The sequence below is a fragment of the Spermophilus citellus genome, assembly GCF_964194105.1.
Source record: "Spermophilus citellus genome assembly, chromosome: 3".
NCBI classification, from domain to species: domain Eukaryota; kingdom Metazoa; phylum Chordata; class Mammalia; order Rodentia; family Sciuridae; genus Spermophilus; species Spermophilus citellus.
In genome coordinates this window covers 162,036,990-162,053,438 of record NC_138184.1, presented here as the reverse complement: position 1 = coordinate 162,053,438, position 16,449 = coordinate 162,036,990, and the positions used below count along the sequence as shown (strand labels likewise).

At 40.1% G+C, this 16,449-nt stretch overlaps 1 protein-coding gene across 1 annotated transcript in view; it reads right to left on the bottom strand.

The window, feature by feature from the left end:
• NRCAM (neuronal cell adhesion molecule) overlaps positions 1–15,901 on the bottom strand; it is a 278,975-nt gene extending 263,074 nt beyond the window's left edge. The window contains exon 1 of the mRNA XM_081286371.1: positions 15,696–15,901. The gene's annotated coding sequence lies outside the window, so the exon portion shown is untranslated. The remainder of the gene's footprint in view (positions 1–15,695) is intronic.
• Positions 15,902–16,449: the final 548 nt, after the last annotated feature.

Genomic DNA, 16,449 nt, shown 5'->3' with positions numbered 1-16,449 from the left:
AAAGAGTTGAATTACCTTTAAACAAGAGTGATCATTCTCTGATTTCTCCACAAGGGAGTGTCTCCAATCTGAGCTTCCCCCAAACAAAATTTGAGCAACAATGATTAGTTACACAAAGCCCCCATTTCACCTGCTGTATAATTTCATTCACCCAAAGACCAAAAACTCTTGAGTTCTGGAGCTCTTTACAGTATCTTGGACACATCTTTTAAGTGTGGTTGCTCATGGTGTATTGTGTCTGCTAAACTGCTGTCTAAAAGTAAAAAAACTTCCTGACTTTAGTTCACTCTGAGAATCTTCACTCTCTAAAGAGCTTACTGTGCAAAAAAAAAAGTAAAGCAGCAAACCCCGTTAATTCTACTTTAGGTGTTATCTTGACACCATGAAGCACTACAAATTCCCTAAGGGAATGCCCAACAATGTCAACTGGATGGTTATCTTGTAGGTTGTTATTCTCAAGTCCAGACTTAACTGTTACCATGGAAACAAATCACAAAAGGAGCTGTCCATCCTGGGGAGAGGGGACTGGAATTCTTTCCAGGATTTTATGTTAAATCTAGTAGAAATGTATACATAATATGTTTTTGTGAAAATAAAAAGCTTCCTTTAGAATATGCAAACATTATCTTGCTTTATAACACATAAGCAAACTTTTAAAGGTAATAATATAATGTCATACAATATATATTTTTTAAATTAGGGTCATTTGCTTCCTGCAACCTTATTGACTACAATGGTCATAATATCAGATGAACTGAAAATCTTAAAAGCTTTATTCAATTAGTCAAGGATGCAGTCACATCCATAGAATATGCTAGAGGTTAGATTAGAGATCTATATTCACCTAAAGAGCATCTTCAGGACACTGGCTGACATTGTCACCCACATGAAATTTTGCTTACAAGTTTGGGTCATACTCTATAATTTACAACAAGCCCTTGTCATTTACCATAGTAGTATAACATAGTAGCTTATAGGAGTTAAGTCTAAGGGATAAAGGTCAGATTCCTTGGATAACAGTCCAGCTCTGCAACTTAACAGCTTTGTTATTTAATTTAATTTATTTATGGGGGTGGAGGGTATCAGAGATTGGACCTAGGGTTGCTTAACCTCTGAGCCACATCTCCAGCCTTTTTGTATTTTTATTTTAAGACAGGGCCTTGCTAAATTGCTGAGGCTGGCTTTGAAGTTACAATCCTTCTGTCTCAGCCCCCTGAGCCTCTGGGATCAGCTATGTTATTTTAGCCAGTTACTTAGGCTCCCTAAGCCTCAGTTTCCTCTCTATAAAATGAATATAATAGTACAGAGCAAAGGCTGGCAAACATACTATACGGGCCAAATCCCAGTGCCAATTATGTAAAGAAAGTTTTATAAGAACATAATTCTACTCATTTTCTTATGTATTGTCTATGCATGGCCTACAAAGTCTAAAATATCTAGTGTCTGATCCTTTACAGAAAAAAAATTGCCAGCTTGTGACATAAAAGCATTTTTATGAAGATTAAAGGAGATAATTCATGTAAGGTTCTTCATATGGTTAAGTAATTAGTAAATGTCTGGGATTGCTGTTATTTAATAATAGTGATGAGTTGTAAAAAATTATGGTGATCTTATTTCCTAAAGACAAGAGAGACCTCTTTATTTACTTCAGGAGCAGACTGTGCATGAAATAACACCTCAGGATCAGTGTGCTCGGCCCCTCTTTTTTGATGTACTGGTCCTGGAGGTGGCTGAGGTGGTGTGATCACAGGATGTGATGTGCAGCTGTCAGTGCAGGGCAGAGAGCCCGGTGGGCCACGGACAGCAGCTGCCACGAGTCATCCATTTCAAGTAACTGATACTCTGCCATTCCTTGATGGAGGATCTGTTAGTCACAGGTGTATGACACATGCAAATGCATGACTTGCCCCATTCCTCACTAAGCAGTGGACACTGGGGGTAGTGGTGGCAGAAATTACACTTAGATGATGACCAGCAGAGGAGCAGGCAGCCACAACAGAGCCTGTTTCTATTTCCCCAGGCTGTAACTGGTTTCCCAAGATGTATTATATTTGTCTAGAATTAGAAATAAAGAGTGGCCTAGAACCTAAAATTTTAAAATGTTAGTTTAAACTAACAAAATCTAGACTAACAATTCCAAATAATATAATGAATCCAAAGCTGGTAATTTATCATAGAAAGTGATACGGCTATCCCCATATTAGTACATTTGCAAATAAACATTGGTCAATTGCCAAACATTACAACGGTTCTCATAAACCTTTCAAACAATCCTCACAAAGTTGTCTTTCAAAACAAATATTTAAAAGATCTGAAGAGTTTACACTGAGACAGGAATTTTCAGATACAAACTATTGCCTGTGCTCTCTGTTCCTGTCTAGGGTCTGGGCATCTCATCCAATCAATGCACTTCGCTAACTCTTATGTTAAAGGAAAGCTGTAGGAACATGCAAAGTTAAAACAGCCATGATTCCAAATTATTTCCTGCTGGATGCTGGTGAATTCTCATTAGTCCCTGCCCACAGAATAAATAAACTCAAGTCCATATCAAGGAAAATATATTGCCAGGAAGAACAATCAAACTGGCAAATAGTTTTGTGTTGAAATGGAATCACTGAATCACACACAGTTGTAATATCTGCAGCATTCTTCCCAAGAATCTTCCTGCAAATCATTTTATTGGTATTATTTAAAACAATTGGGCTCTTTTTTGGATGTAGCTGCTTACTAAATGCCCTGTACACAGCTTAATAAGCAAGGTCATTTCACTGGAATAGCTTACCACTAAGACAGGCAAGACTGCTGCCTGTAGAAATGAAGAGCAGGAATTCACTTAAAGTGGGCAGACTTCATCAAGGGCGGGATGAAATGGTTCTAGAGTTTACAATGTATTCAAATATTCAAGTTGATACAAAGCTCCTGCTTCTTCAGAGAGCCAGGGGTGATGCCTGATTATTGTTAGCTGCAAAATTTTCCACATTGGCCTGGCACAGTGGAGCATGCCTGTAATCCCAGTGGCTTGGGAGGCTGAGGCAGGAGGATTGCGAGTTCAAAGCCAGTCTCAGCAACAGCGAGGTGCTAAGCAACTCAGTGAGGCCCTGTCTCTAAATAAAATACAAAATAGGGCTGGGGATGTGGCTCAGTGGTTAACTGTCCCTCAGTTAAATCTCCAATACCCCCCGCCACACACACACAAATTCTCCACAATGACATCCTTTACCTTCCCCACTGAAGCAGCATATACACTGAAATTGTCTGTGAGCTCACCCATGGCTTTGTCTTCCTCAGCATGAGTAAATAACAACCATGTCATTTTTCATGGCAAAGGAGTAACAAGAGCATCTGCAGAGACTTCAACACAGTAAGGTCCCTCAGGTCTCAGATGATGACAATCTACAATTGATAGGGGCAGCCCAAGGGAGTCAACTTGATTATGACCAAAAAGAAGAAGCCACTATATAGTCCAACCTTTTTCTATTTGTTAATAAAATAATACTCTCCCCCTAAATCCCAGCATTTCTATACCTTAATTCATGGTATGGAGGCTTCCTAAATACCTGATTTATATGGTATTTACTCCTTTGGTACATGAAATGTATCTATAAAGATATAGATATTGGCACAAATAAAGGAACATAAAAATGTGGAGAAGCTGCATTTTTCACTCTTCTCTGTAAGGGACAGGTTTGTAACCAATGAACTTATTGCATCCTGTATTAGTTTGCTAGGACTGCTAACAAACTAGTACCTCAAACTGAGGGGCTTAAACAATGTAATTTATTGTTGTACAGTTTTGGAAGCTAGAAGCTCAAGATCAAGGTGTGAGCAGGCCTGGTTCCCCCCAAGGACATGAGAGAGGATATGCTTCATGTCTTTCTCCTAGCTTTTGGAGGTTATTGGCAATCGTTGGCTTGCAGATCTCTGCTTTCATTTTTACATGGCTTTCTTCCACCATCCCTGTCTTTATATTCCCTTATTAAATAAGGGCACTAGTCATATTGGATCAGGGCCCACCCTAAATAACTCATTTAATTAAATGAGGTCATATTCTGAGGCACTAGGGGATAGGACTTCAAAAGATGAAATCTGATGGGACAAGTCAACCCTCTACACATTCATATTTCTAAAGTTCTGTGTCTACCTGCAGGTAGGATGACAACCACTGTTTCTAAGTCCCTATCTCTTCTTTGAGGTGCTAAGGAACAGAATGCAAACAAAGTACCAGAAGCAATGATATGAGCAAACCTGTCCTCTTGTATATATTCTTTTTAAAAAATACTGTTTTAGTTATAGATGGATAAAATATCTTTATCTATTTTTATGTGGTGCTGAGATCAAACTCAGTGTCTCACACGTTTGAGGCAAATGCTCTACCACTGAGCTTCAGTGGTATATTTCTTTTTATATCAAATTTCTAAGCATATGCATTTGGTAAGCTGACGGATTTAATATATTAAAATTGTTTCATGCTTTATTGGTTTGTAAGGTTGCTCATTAGTCACGGCTGACACAAAAAATTACTGACTGTCCTCATCAAAAACATGAATGAGATTATGGCTTGAAATAAGACACAATTAGATTTCAAAAGCCTATCACAGATATTGAATGCAACTGGAGAAAAAAAGAATATTTATTGAATTTTACATCCTTATTCTATTATATTGACTCAAACTGACTTTCACATATATATATGATCATTTGTTGAAGGTTAAGGATATAGTTTGTGTTTTGAAAACAGTTTTCATCATACAGCAAAGGTAAGGGTATAGATCGCTCAGGCCGAGGTATAAGACCACTTCATTTATTCAAAATCAAGTAGCTACAGATATTGCTATGGATATGTGATGCCTACATACCCCTGAAGCAAATCTGCCAGATGCCATGGTGGAAAAAAATGGTGCATTCTACCTACTAACAACATAGATTGATGTCATCTTTCTCCCAGCACTTTTCTTTTTATCATTGCTTATTATGGTTACATGTCCTTGTGAGGCAGAGCTAGATGATGAGGAAGTTTCTGTTTTGTCTCTATCTTCTAGCAAAGAAAAAGAAGTGCTTGGGTACTTCTCCAAACTTTTCCAAAGCCATACAGTAGGGCTGGAATGTAGCTCAGTGGCAGAGCTTTTTCCTAGCATGCCCCAAGTCCTGAGTTGACTCCCAGTGGTGGTTGGGGAAGTCGTGTGGCAAAATGAGGTTTCCTAATCAACAGAGAATAGACCTCTACTTCTCAAAATTTAACTAATCAAAGAATTTACGTAACTTTTTACACTAGGTTTCTCTCAAATGTGGCCACACTGCCTTTAATCCAACCCCTACAACCTACTAACTAGTTGGGAAAGTCCATTCAGTAATTCGACTCAATTCGGAATATAAACAATAGATAAGTAGTATTTAATGATCAACCAAACAGGGAAGAAATTTTGTTTTTAAAGCTGCAGCACGAGTGTTTCTGATCTGCTTCCCAGACCCGCCTTCTCACTTTTCATTTCTGTTATGTGTGCCTCACTTCTGATTTCAAACTCGGATGGCAGAAAGCAATCTCAGGAAGTGTTTAACTCATCAGTGTGCAGCCACCCAGACACGTCCAGAGGGAAATGACAAGCACCAGCTCCAGAGGTGGGAAAGGCAAAGACTTGTACAAATCTGGAATCATCTGCCATGAGCAAAGGCAGAAAATTATAGTGGAACCCTTTGGGATCACAAAGATATCATTTAGGACTGTATGATGGCAATTTAGAAATGATATACTTCTGGATTGAATGATTTCACTTGCCCACTCAATTACTTAATATAGAACCAAGTAGCAAAATGCAGTCTACAAAGTCCAGGCATGAAACTATGAATGTTTGATTTCCTTTTATCTAGACTTCATCAATGTCTTCAAACCAGAACTGAGGACAAAATCTCCCCCATTTTCTCCAACAGAAGATCCACTTGATATTTTTACAGTTTTCAATATTCATGTATTCAGTCATTGATTCTTGCACTCACTCATTCATCAAATATGAGGCTCTTACATATGCACCAGGCACAATGTACAATGAGAAAGGTAGCTCAGCTTCCTAAGGGAACAGAGCAAAGAATGGGTTTCCATAGTCAGAGACCTGTGGAAAGCTGACAGAATTCTTTCATGAGCAAGGCCCCAAAACACTCCCAAACTTAGTTATCTTTTTTCCTTTATCATGTGGGACTTGGCCCCTCAAAATTATCCTGAGCAAATATCCAACATTTTCATGCAATTGAGGTGCTTCTTCAATTATCACCTGTCTACCTCTTCACTGATTTTATTTAAATAAAGCTATTAACTTAGCTTTATTTGCTGGCTTCACTTGGTTCTATTGCACTACATTCTTTCAGTAGGCTGAATAAACTGTCAACTTACATATTCCTTAAAAGTTGTTCCTGACTTGAACCTTGATATAGTTTAAAAGCTCACATGTCATATAATCCTTGAGCACAGTAAAGAATCCTCTTTGATATGAATAATCACTCAAAATGGGTTTACCAAGTTCACATTTTCACATTACTTTCTTAAGCTGGGACCAACTATATATAAAAGAACAAAATCACTGGAAAGAAGAGCTGATCTGGATAAGAATGTAATGCAATTTTAGCTTTGACTTCTAAGGAAATTCTTCTGAATACATTTATTTTTTTTTTAATTTTATTTTTTTATTGGTTGTTCACAACATTACAAAGCTCTTGACATATCATATTTCATACTGAATACATTTATTTTAAATGTAAATGTATCCTCATATTTCATTTCACAGGGTAATTTATGAGTTATTTTTTATCTTACGATGTTGAGCTTCTTCAATGACCTAAAGTCCCACCAAAAAAAAAAAAAAAAACCTCTAAAATATTTAGAATTGAATGCTGTGAAATGAATACTATTCTCTATTATCCAGGAAATTGCAATAAAAAATTTTATTCCCCTCCTTTTCTCTTTCAGATTTTAAGTTGTTACCCTTACAGTGCTCTGTTCTTCACTCTTCTCATTTATTTAAATTTTCTCCCATTCCCTCTGCTGAAGGACACTTCTCCAGGACGTGAAAGATCTCATTACTCACCTGAGCCTTCCCTCCATCAAACCCTTATGCTCTCTATCTCCAAACTTCTCTTTCCAGTCCCAGAAAATGAATCTGATCATAAACTCCCTTACTGTCTGCTGTTTAATGAATCCTCTCATAGCTCTAGGACAGCAATCAACCCTTGATATATCTCACCTTCCACTATAATTTTGCAACATAGTAAATGTTTCTAGAAATATATGTGTGTGTATGTGTGTATATATATACACACACACATATATACATATATATATATGAATTAAAAGTTACTTGCATATTAAAATTAAAATTCATGATATATACAAAGTATATAATAAGTAAAGTACATATAGCAAGTTAATATAATCAATTCTGAAGTAAATTGTTTTTTGTTTATATTACATGTTAATTATCTCTGAATTTTCACTTTACTATTTTACTCTCATTATTTATATGTCAGTATTATTTTCCTAAAAGTAACCTATTAAGTATACATATATACACATATATATCTAAATATATTCAGTATACATGTATATATATATATATATATATATATGAAAAATGTATAATGAATTTTGTCCATCATGCTATAAACATCAGAACAAAAGACTATCATCAAGTTTTTAAATGGCTGAAGATGTCAAAGTAAAATTTGGCAATTTTTCAGTTTTAAAATGCTGCAGTTTTTCAATTTCCAACAGTAGTTTTATGGAATACTGGGAAGAGTTTCAAATTACCCCAATCTGTTTTTTGTTTTCACTTACATTCTAATAACCTCTACTTCCTAGTAGCTGTTTTAACATTCTAGTTCCATCTGCAGCTAACTTCTCTTACTTAAATGTTTTAAGTAAGATGCTGCCTACCAAATTGAAACAAAACTAAGTGTCATTTTAGAAACTTCATTAGCAAACATGAGAGTGATAGACCCCCACTGGAACAGAAAGCCAAAAATCACTCTTCTTAAATATACTCATGTAAGGGAAAAAACACTGGATAGTCAACATGTAAAACAGCCTCATCTCGTATATCAAAACACTCTGCAGACAACAGCAAAATACTCTAATGCAATTTTACAAAGGAAGCTGGTTGGACATGTCTATATTTATTCAACCAGATAGTAGAGAGGAAAGCTGAAAAACAGTCAGAAGAATATTTGCAATGCAATTAGGGGGGACAAGTGCACCTGAGTGAATGCCAGAAACAGGGGCCTCCCTTAATTCACACAATCCAATGTCTTAATGCGGCATACAGCATCAAACTGCACTTCCTACAGTTTTCAAACTTTTGTCAGTTAACTAGATGTTTACCGAGTGCCTCGCTTGGGCACTCAACATTTCGGGTACACCATCCAGCACTATGTATGCTGTTCCAGCACCATCTGTCACTTAAGCTTGTACAGATTCAGAAATTTCAATTCAAACTAATCTACACGGCACTCAAACTGAAGCTATAATTCAAATTTCGACATGAAGCTTGAATTCCTTTTCAGTGTTCTTCAACTTTGACCCAGCTCCCCCTCCCTCCTTCACTGAAAAGGGCCAAGACAACAGCCCAGCAAGTGGGGCAGGCAAAACAGGCCTCCTTTGTTCACTTTTGTCCTTTCAGCTCTCTATTGAGGTGAGGGACTGAAAAGGCGCACCAGGCTTTGGAAGGCAGAAGCATGCTAGCTTGCAAGCCATCCTCCCTCAAAGAACCAAAAAGCTCCAGGGTGAAACTCTTTCACAGTCCACTCTTACCTTAAGGCATAATTAGTGGAAGATTAGTACTTTTCCTTTCCCTTATCATTGCCCTTGAGAGAGAAGCTGTTCATGGCATTTAATATGAGTTTGTAATGTTTGTCAAAAATGCATGCTGCAAATCATACCATTCAAATGCCAAGAGCATCTAAAAGAGTCATGGAATTAGCTTTAAAGTTGAAATTTGGAGAAAAGATCACTACATGATGAATACATATACTGAATTTTTTGAATGCTCTCAGCCCACTTGAGAAAGATAAATTAAATTCATTGCATATTACCCAGTGGAAGACCTCCTACAGGATTCCCTCAGATTGCCCTGGGAATAAATTTTTCTGGTTATAGTGGATTTGGAGCCAACACACCATGCACAGCATTAAATACATATATTTAAATATATATAATGTTAAAAATGCTATTTCTAGTCCTTTCTATTATTTCATAATAAAAAAATTTTAAAGGATCATTTTTGTTGAATTATAACTGACATTTTTATTCCCATGTGAATGAAATAATATTTTAGTGCAGAGTAACATAGAAGAAAATCAAGGAATACATAACACAAAATAAGATCTGTCATTCCTGTTTTTAAACTGAATAAGCCATTTGGACAGGATGTTCCATGGAGGAGCATTAGTAGTTATAATTTTGTTCCCTTACTAGTGGCATTTCTTATATTCAGTAGCTTTTTAATCACTTGAATGAAGTCCTGCATCAGACTGTTAAATTTTTTTTTTCTAATTTGAAATTCCGATCTTGTAGGCCAGTAAAATAGGTCAATTAAGTTGACACCACATCTTTTTTATTAGCTCAGCTAAGCAATTATAATTGGGTGGTGAAGGTTTATGCTGTCATCTTTGAAGATTCAGTGGTGGGGAGAAATGCCCAATGCAGAGCTGTAATTTACAATTCTAGCACATCTCTAAATATTCAGCATGAAGACATTCCTGTCTATGGTTAGACCTGAGGTAAATTTGCTCTCAATCTGAGTTAAAATAATAATGTCATTTGGGGGCAAAAAGCATACTAATTTAATCTGTTCTCATAGCAAACTCATTTGGCACAAGTTTACTACAGATATGTAAATGCTCTAATTCAACATTTTAAAAAAACCAACAAGAATGTATGTCACCAGGAGGGCCTATAATCCCAGCGGCTCAGGAGACTGAGGCAGGAGGATCATGAGTTCAAAGCCAGCCTCAGCAACTTGGTGAGGTTCTAAGCAACTTGGGACCCTGTATCTAAATAAAATACAAAGGACTGAGGATGTGGCTCAGTGTTTAACTGCCCCTAGGTTCAATCCCTGGTAATAGTAATAGTAATAATAATAATAATAATAATAATAATAATAATAATAAATGTATGTCACCAGTGCCATCTAATCCTGGATGATGACACACATGCCCCACAACATCCATGCAAGGCATGGGGTAATCAACGCATGTTGGAACCTGTACATCTTCTTATTATTAATAATAGTTAAGCCAAAAAGTCAGAAAATCTTGCAAATAAGTTATCCATATATGTGGTATATTAATTTGTAGCTTTAAAAAGCAACAGGGACAGCACTTCCTACCCATTTGAATGACTATTACTAAGAAAACAAAAAGTAATAAATGCTGGTGAAGATATGGAGAAATTGGAACTGTTGTATGCAGCTAGTGGAAATATAAAATGATAGTCACTACAGAAAACAGTAAGGCAGTTCCTCAAAAAAGTTAAGATAGAATTGCCATATGATCCAGCATCTCTTTCAATTGTATCCAAACAATTGAAAGCTGTGACTCTAACAGATATTTATACAACCATGTTCATGGAAACATCATACAAATAGCCAAAATGTGGATGTAAACCAGGTATCCATCGACAGATAAATGGATAAACAAAATGTGACATATACATAGAATGGAATATGTAAAATAGATGTCATGGTTTAGATAGTGGGTGTCCCCTAAAAGCTCATGTTGTGACTTGGGGTAGTCAAAGTCAGAGACAGAAATAGGGATTGCCAGTGGGGAGAGAGGACAGGAATTACTTAATGAGCCCAGAGTTTCAATTTGGGGGGATGGATAGTGGTGAGAGTTGCACATAATATGAATGCCCTTAATGCCACTGAACAAGATACTTTAAATGCTAATATTTGTTTTACCACAAAAAAAAGTAACTCAGCCATAAATATCTCCATATGTCCCTTTTTTAAAAGGTAATATGATAAATAATTTATAGCTGCTAAATCCAAAGGCAGGGCCATTTATATTTTCCTCTCCCATGCAGTCTTCCCCTTTCCATTTTGAGAAGGAAAATCAACAATTATCAGTTGATTTTGGTAGATTTTGTCAACCATGGAAACTTTAGTTAAACTCATAGAAGCAGAGAGTGGAATGGTGATATTTCAGGGGTTGAAGATGGGAATGGGGTGAAAGTGGAACAGAAAGATGTTGGTCAAAGGGTCCAAAATTTCAAGAAGGAGGGGTAAATTTGGCAAGTCTAATGTATATCTGGGTAATTATGGTTAATACTATATTGCATTCTTGAAATTTGCTAAGATGGTAGATCTTAAATGTTCTCACTACAAAAAAAAAAGGTAATATGTGAAATGATGGATATGCTAACTAATTTGATTATGGTAATCACTTTATAATGTATACCTATATCAAAACATCAACTTGTACACAAATATGTGCAATTTTTAAATATTTACTTTTTAGTTGTAATTAGACACAATACTCTTATTTTATTTATTTTTATGTGGTGCTGAGGATCAAACCCAGGGTCTCACCCATTCCAGGTGAGCGGTCTACCGCTGAGCCACAACCCCAGCCCAATATGTGGAATTTTTATTTGTTCATTATACCTCAGTAAAGCTGAGAAGAGTAGGAAGCTCTGTCTCTGATCTGATGCTCCTTCCCCCCAACCCTTGTTTTACAGGGCTAGGAATCAAATCCAAGGCCTCACATATGCTAGGCAAGCTTATTATCACTGAGCTACATCCTCAGCCCTAGCCTCTGATACTTTTTTAAACAAAGGAGGTTTTTATTTGCCTGAGCAAAGGGTTAAGTAAGCCACTGAATTCTTGTCCTTAGCATCCAGGCCTCTCTTCTGTCTTCACCTGCCAGGAAGGTACAGGCTCTTTCAAGCGGGAAGGCATGCAATTTAAAATCAGAGTACCTAACTGTATTTAGTAATTTCCAATCATTTTCAAATCACTTCCTCTTCATCAATCATCTCGGCAGTTGAATCTAAACATGAAAAAATTCCCAGAGAAGATGAACTCATTAGAAGCTCTATATCCCAGTTACATTTGCTCCTGGCTGCTATGCTTCTCAGATAGAAACTGTTGTTTGAAAATGGGGATGAGACTCCATAGGCTGCTGATGTAGGCTGCAAATCAGGACCTTCTTAAGAGAGGGTCAGAATCAGCCTGGGCATCTCAATGGCTACCCTTGAAGAGAGTCATGGCTGTTGGGGGCCTTAGGGAGGTTTTCTCAGATACATTCTGTTTCATGATTTGAGTGCTGGTTACATCAGTGTATTCCGTTCTCCAAGCTGTACATTTGTGACTTGGGAAAAAAAAATTGATATGGGGGAGGAATATGTGACCACAGATGAATATGTGACCAAAACTTGAATTAACCCCCTAAGGATAGAAATTCAGTTTTACTCATAAGTGTCTTTCCAATACTTAGAATAGGAAGCCATACACTCAGTAAATATTTATGAATGAATGAATCTCTCTAAACAAAAGATTGTGGAGTTCTATTAAATAGTTCCTTTCCATATACACAACATAATACCCACATAAGAAAATTTTAAAAAAAAACTATACCTTCACAAAAGCATTATTTGAAGTGATTCTTAAGGAAATTTTTTACAGCCCAGGTGTACACATCCTCAACTTCCTTTCACATACACTTCTGAAGTGCTCACCCCAGCCACAGGAGGTAGCATTTCCAAAGATGACTTGCTTTTCATTTACTGTCACTGCTGCAGCAACAATGATGTTATATAAGGGTACAGGCATTCAATCCAAGTACCACATCACTACCTGCATTACAAGGCTAGGCAACTTCTCTCCATCCCACTGCACTCCTTTTAAAAGGGTTAGGTGAAATTTTGCATGAGTTTAATTATAGCTCTATAATTCCAGGAATGTGAAATGTTTAGTAACTTTCCTGTCATAAAGCAGAAAGAAGGTTGAAAGATGATCATGAATCAGAAAGATTATGAATACAAAATGAGTCCATTTTTTCCAATTGATTGGTTAATTATAATAATTCTAAAAACTATAGCTGATTTCACTTTCATTCACATTCTTCTTTTCTACTAGTTAACATGAAACATCTTTACAAATGTGCCAAACACTGTCATATATTTAGGGTATAAAATGCTTGTCTAGGTTTCTATACTGCAGTCCTATACAAATTCAACTTCCAATTTGAAGACCAACTCTTTTGCAGTCAAAACAGTCTTCAAAGGACATACTGGATGTGAGCCCTGAAAAAGAAACATTTGCAAACAGAAAGGTTTGTCTTAAAAAAAAATTTTCTTAAAAATTGTGGCTGGGGATGTGGCTCAAGTGGTAGCGTGCTCGCCTGGCATGTGTGAGGCACTGGGTTCAATCCTCAGCACCAATAAAAATAAAATAAAGATATTGTGTCCACCTAAAACTAAAATATATATATATATTTAAATTGTGATGTGCCAGGATCATCTCTTTTTTAAAAAAAATATTGTGATGTGCCAGGAACATCTCTGATTTAAGAACACTTTAATGACTGTGATGGATTGGATTGTGAGTTAACACTCACGTATGTAAAAGCAAATAGGAATAAAATAACATGTAATGGACTTAAGGGCAATACAGAGTAATAAAACATTATTCATGGTCCTCTGAATTACAATATTACCTACTATGGTGGAGAGGTTAGAATCAAATGGGCTTGTAATGTACTTTTATTACCATTAGATTTAGGCTTCACCTAATTTAATAATAAGCCCCCCAAAGGCCACATTTTCAGTCTTGGATGGTAAAGCACTGGGGCAAAAAGTTAACATTAGCCTTGGGAAAGTTACTTGACCAATCCAAATCTCTGTCTCCTAATCTTTGAACGCGGTTGTTGTGGGTAATTAAAAGAGATGATGATATGTGTAACATGCACAGCACCCAGCACACCTGAAGCTCTCAAAAAAAAAAAAAAAAAAAAAAAAAAAAAAAAAAAACACGTTGACTTCATAAGAGTTAAGTAGAATGTATTAATTATGTAAATCCATTGCAGAACTTTTGGAAGGTCTCATTCACTTCCGAGCTATTATCACAATATTTCAGTAGCGGTCCAGACCTGTCGGTTTGTGTTTAGTAGCTACTCTGTTCCTTCTCAGGACAATCCCAGTGGGTAACTCCTGGTGCGGAATCAATGCCTCTTGCCCCATTATACTCGGTTCGCTCAGGTCCTGCAGGAGCCTTCCATGAGGAAGGGCCTAGCCCCTTGGATCCGCACTTCTAAGCATTAAACTTACGGGGCAGGGAAATGAAAAGAACGCTTGCCTCTCAGTACATCTCTGTGCCTGGCTACAGCTCAGTGCTAGAGCTACTGGCACAAAAAGCCAGGAAAGAAACAGGGTAGGCAAGAGACGCCACCGCTTGGCGACCTCACTCGGTGCCCGCCGCTGTGCAGGGGGCGACGGTCAGCGTGAGGGCGTAGGAGACACAGCCGCCGGCAAAGCCGGCAAGAAAAGGGAAATTGACTACTAGCCGGCCGACTGGGCCCCGGAACTCTCCAGCGGCGCTTGCTACTGGTCCAACACCTCTCTTAGAGAGAGGACGGCTCCCTGGCTCACCCTATGGCGACATCTCGGTCCCTCCCCAGTGCTCCGGTGGATGCCGGCCTCGTGTAGCTGAGCCGACAAACTGCCTGAGGATGCTGAGGCGCCCACCCGCAAGGCGTGGAGGGGCCCCGGGGCGGCGCCAGGCACAGATGGCGCTCGCAGCTAGATAGATGGAGGCTCCAGCGCCGATAATCACTCCTGGTTCATCAACACAGCATCACCGGACGAAGCGGTTGCCAGATTCCCACCTCTGGGAGCCCGGGTAGGGAAGAGGATCTTTTCAGTCAGTCCCAAGCCAGGGGGTCAATCCGGACAAGTCCCAGTCCTCAGAGGCTGGGTGAGGTGCTAGGACTCCCCCGGCCCACACCTGTAGGCCAACAAAGCCCTCCGCAAGTGCCCCCAACCGGCTGTGCTCAGTGTCTCCCCGGTCCTCACCCTACCCAACATTCCCTGAGTCCTCTCTAGGCCAGTGATAGTGGAGGGAAATCCACATCACCTCATGAACTCAGCGATCCGAGCAGGTGTGAGCACATCTGAACAAAGCCCACGCCCAGATGTGTCCGTGGGGACCGGAACGCGCACACTCCCGTGCACGCCCGACCCAGCCCCGCTGCTCTTCATCCCACCACTGTAGCGTGACAACCTGCGCCCTCACAGTCGGTGCCCAGGAAGCCACTATGCCGGCCCCAGCAGCCTCTCTATGACCAACTGCCCACAAGGAGACCTCCAGGCAGGGTTTCCCAGAAAGCGTGGGGCACCGGCGCGGATACAGAAGTTGGCCACAGCCTGCAGGAGGTGATAGGTGCCCGCCTGCGCCAACGGGCTGTGCCCTTACCCGGGTGCCCGTCTCTCTCCTCGGTTAGGTGCCCGCCACTGTGTCAAAGGCCTGTGAGGGAGAAGGGAGTTGGCAACCCCATTCACCCCTTGCAGCAGAAGCTGCCCGATAGGAGAGCGCTCGGCTGAACCCGGGCTGGTGTCCCACTGACAACGCAGCAGGCTCCCGCGCCCTGCTCGGCTCCAGCCTGGATCTTGGAGCAGAACCGAGTGTCAATTGCTAGACGCACACGGATCTACTCACGTTCTCGCGTGGCGCCCACTGCTCAGTCCAGGCACAACCGCCCAGGACCCTGAAGCGCAGATGTCGTTGGTGTTTGATGAAGCGGTTTCCTCCAGCTGCCCCAGCCAGGCCACCCCGGAGCTGTCCCCAGCGCCCGCGCGTCTGAGGCTCGCACTGCGGCGCGCGTCCGCCACCGACCCGGGCAAAGCAAGGCTAGCTTAAGCCGGCGCGCGTCCCCGCCGCTACCGCCCTCCGCTCCCCCTTCACTGCGTTGTGCTGTAGCTTCTCCCGGCCCTCCTTCGCTTCCTCGCGTCCCTCCTCCCCCGCACTCTCCCCGGCCTCCCCCGCCCCTTCCCCTTCTGGCCAACCCCCTCCGGTCCTTCTGCTGCTGCGGCAGCGAATGGGCTCTAGCCGCCTGCGCCTCTGGGGACTGGGTGGCCCCTCACCTGAGCGACCGCGCCACCAGCAACCTCTGTCATCCTGCGAGCGTGTGTGGTGGTGGTGGTTGGGGTGGGAGGGACCGAGGGCGGGAGTGTTCCGGGGACTCGGGTGACGGATTTGGCTCCAAAAGATGTTCCATAAAATGGGTGGTTTTTAAATGCCACTCTCATAGGGCTAGGTTTCTGTAGGAGGTTTGCAGTCCCCCCACCGGCACCACCGCCTACCTTTCCTTCTTTTTTTCCCCTTTTCTTTTGAAGGGATAGTTGAGATTGGTTGGGTGTCGATTTTGTTTGTTTTGTTTTTACAACTGTTCCTTCAAATATCCTTCAGAGAC